Source organism: Nannospalax galili, unplaced genomic scaffold, assembly GCF_000622305.1.
Source record: "Nannospalax galili isolate Female #2095 unplaced genomic scaffold, S.galili_v1.0 scaffold110, whole genome shotgun sequence".
Lineage (NCBI taxonomy): Eukaryota > Metazoa > Chordata > Mammalia > Rodentia > Spalacidae > Nannospalax > Nannospalax galili.
In genome coordinates this window covers 806,688-810,618 of record NW_008328707.1, presented here as the reverse complement: position 1 = coordinate 810,618, position 3,931 = coordinate 806,688, and the positions used below count along the sequence as shown (strand labels likewise).

At 45.1% G+C, this 3,931-nt stretch overlaps 1 pseudogene; it reads left to right on the top strand.

Moving 5' to 3' along the window:
• The first annotated feature begins 1,387 nt into the window (after positions 1 to 1,387).
• Positions 1,388 to 3,513, top strand: LOC103730867 (annotated as a pseudogene).
• Positions 3,514 to 3,931: the final 418 nt, after the last annotated feature.

The window sequence follows — 3,931 nt, the reverse complement described above, 5'->3', positions numbered from 1 at the left end:
TTTTTGAGTGCATATTACAAGCATACACCATCACATCAGCTTTATATTTTCAATAATGTCCTTCAATTTAATTCTTTCTAGAATTAGATATGGTGCTTGTGTTATTACCAAGATTGTCACAGAAATGACATAGCTTTCTCAGTGGCTCCTATTCACAGTAATGATATTTATTTATTCTCCTATGGATAATGTACTGATCAATGGGAAGTTGGAATCTACCAGATTTTACAACTGTAAAATTCTATTTTTTTTCCTTTGTAGTTAGTAAGCACATTGTTAGGAACTACTTTGAAAGTATGTAAACCTGTTTCTTATCAGTTTCATTTACCAATCTTAGAAGCACTGTTTCCATCAGGGAAGGGTGATTATATTTTGTTTCCTATACTTGCACATGCTGGACAATAAGAAGACTCATCCTTAAAAGCAAATGAGCAAATGTCCTAGTCAGTATGGCCTATGCTGAGAAATCAAATAGCCCTTAAATATCAAATCTTCTACTGAACACTGCAGAAGGTTGGCTCTCTTTGGCTTCCACTGAGAGTTGTCAGGGGTCTCTACTCACTCAAGGATGTGAGCTGACAGGTTCACCTTGACCCAGTGTCCATACCTGAGGAGGCAGGAAAAAGGATTGCAAGGAATTGTGAAAAAGCTCTTAAACTTCTATCAGGAAGAACCACACACTGCCTGAGCTACACCTTGGGCAAAGTAAACCATACCAAGATCAATCTAAAGGAGTCGCTAAAAGTAATGTTACACTGTACTCAGCAGAGAGGAACAGGAATGTGTGTGAATAGTTCCCAGGACTCCCACCCTGTCCCCCTAACTTCACATCTTTCCCCCTTGGAGTTCTGATTTGGCCTTGGCTTTGCCTTGGAACATGAGTAGACTCCATGCTGGGTTTGGAGAAAATGCTTTAAGATCATGGCCCTGGGTGGTGGTGGGAGTGCTCTCCTCCTACCATGGAATGTTGCATCATGATCTGTCAGATTGATCACAATCTGCTACAGAAACTTGAAGACCGTAGCTAGGGAAACCCCTGAGGCAGGCATCATTTCCCTAATCTGTTGGTTGTGTTGTCAAGGCATGGTGTGTTAAGGCAACTGGCTGAATATTTAGTGTGATTTCTGGGTCCACAGAGGGTCAGTGTGCCCTGGCAGGGCCCTCGCCAAGAGGCAGGGCCTGAACTCTACAGAGTTTTCTATAGTGGAACTAGTAAACTGACACCTCAAAGATTGGACTGATACATTCACCAAGTAAAAAACACTCTTTGATGCAGCCTATTCACCTGGCTTCTAATTCTGAGTCCAATGCCCCAGGTGACCGCAACTGATACAGGTAATCTGAATTCTTCATCCTGTAGACTGACAAGTTCTGACCTTGAACCAACATGTCCTTTGTGGATAATACATCTCCTACTAGAAATGCTTCTTCAGACATCGGGGTGACAACAACCCAAGACCACCCACCCACAATCCGGCCCACCCTTGCTTTTACTTGGAAATCAGAAGGCTATACCACACCAGATAGCCATCACCTTAGCAAAGCCCGTCCAAGTAGTTTCTCCACATGGCAACCTCACCAACATTGTGGAGCCGAGATGAAGCCTGAAGATCCAGGGAAAGGACAAAGGAGGAAATGCCAGGAAGAGGGAGGAGCCAAGGTGGGGTCTGAAGAGCCTGGCAAGGCCAGGAAGAGGATGAAACTGAAACAGAGCTCCTGTGTGAAGAGCTGGGCAAGGGTCAGATATGGACACCTCAGGAAGAGGCTCTAATACAGCTAAAGTCTCAAGGGTGCGCCAGAGGACCTCAGGAAGAGGGTGTCACTGGGGTGAAGTCTCTGGATGGTGGCAAGGGTCGCAAGCGGCCCTATTGCGTCCTCGAAGAAAGTGTTCAGAAACACCAAAAGGAAAAGTACCCTCGACAAGGTGATCATGTCTACTCTGCCCCTCACAGTGCTCACATGAGCCCCAAGGCCACCTTGAAGAGCAAAGGCTGTGGGGAAGGGCACATTCAGGGCTCCAAAACAACTCAGTTCCACCCCAAACAATCTGCCTCTCTTGTCACAGGAGAACATCACTTGTCAGTAAAGAGTGAAAGGAGGTGTTGGGAGGAGAAAGTTCCTGAAGTGCAGAAAATAGTTGCAACAAACCTTGAAAAGGAAGAGGGAAGAGGACACCACCTGGACTTACTGGAAGGAGCAGGGCCCCAAATCTGCCCGCAGAGTGGCAGCAATGTCCTACTCACCACCAAAGGGCCAGTGCTTGAGGCAAAGACTCCTGCAGACCGGGAGAAAGGCAGAGCAGTGGACGTCCCCCTTGATGTGACAGGGGACAAAGGAAATCAGTGATGCGCTGGGCTCAGGGCCATGCCAGTGCCAGCCAGCCAAGATGGACAGTACCTGAAAGGGGGAGTGAGGACTGAAAGAAAAAACAAGACACAGAGAAAAGGTACTTGGGAGGACTGTCAGTAGAGCACTCATTTAATTTCTCCAGCAGTGTCCTTCACTTTTCCCCCTACTTTTCAGGTCCCTATTCAGGCACCACTTGCTGGTGCCAGCTGGCCAAGATGAACACCACATGAAAGGGAAGTGAAGATGAAAGAAAAACAAGAGACAGAGAAAAGGTACTTGGGAGGACTGTCAGTAGAGACTGTAGACCTGGTTTATATTTGCTCGGCATTTTTATACAGTAGAACATAAGACAGCCACAGTTTGTTTAGTTCAATTAGCTTCAACAGCTGTTTTTCCCACCTGTATCTGAGGGTCAAGGAGCGGTCAGATACTTGTTGTGAACTCCATATAAACACATTCCTCCTGACTTGGCAGATTAGGTACTGGTGTGCAAAACAAACTCTAAGTAAACAAGCAAGCCTGTCACAACTCAATGTACATAATGGATTAATAGCTCCGAACAGGGTCACAAGATGAGATCTTAATGCTTTCAAACTGCAGCTCAGTCATGGAGACATGCAGTCACTAAAGAACATCGAGTGGCTCAATGATGAAATCATCAATGTTTACAGGAATCTTCGCATGGAAAGAAATGAAAACCAAGGCTATCCAGCGCTTCATGCATTTAACACCTTCTTTTACACAAAATTGAAGCATGGAGGCCACAGATCAGTGAGAAGATGGACTTGGGAAGTGGATCTCTTTGCAAAAGAACTGATCTTGGTACCAATTCACCTGCAGGTTCATTGGAGCCTGGTGGCCATAGACCTAAGGAAAAAGAGCATCGTGTACCTGGATTCGATGGGAGGGAACGGGCAAGAGATCTGTGAGACTATTTTCCAGTATCTACAAATCCAGAGCAAAACCTGGAGAAACATAGATCTGAACCCTGTGGAGTGGAGGTGAGCCAGAATGACCTCAGAGGAGATCCCTCAGCAGTGGAATGGCAGCAACTGCGGAATGTTTACCTGCAAATATGCGGATTATATCACCTTCTCTCAGAAGCATATGCCTATGTTCAGGAGGAGGATGGTGTGGGAGATCCTGCACAAGCGCCTACTGTAGCCACACCACCTGCTGCTGAGGCTGCTCTGCGCGTTCATGATTTCCACAGAGCTGTGCAACTGCGGCCAAGGGACTCTGGCTGTGCAGGAGAGTTAAGGACCGAGTCCTGGTCATTCGAAGATGGAATAAGGAGATCTGCCTTATTCTTGGAAGTGGACTGAAGTAACTGTGGCAATGTCCATTCTTATCCCAGGTCTCTTGAACATATATTCCATTTAAAGAGTTTTTTCCTTAAAAATTTATTACATTAACATTAATATTGTCCTTCCCCATCCCCATTGTTCAAGTAGTGATTTAGTATTTAGTGTTGGTACTACATAATCTACATGATAGTTTATATTTAACTTTTCTAATTATAAATTTTACTGTTGTGTTTATGCAGTTTTTACTTAATAAAGTTTAGAGTTGTTTGGAACAT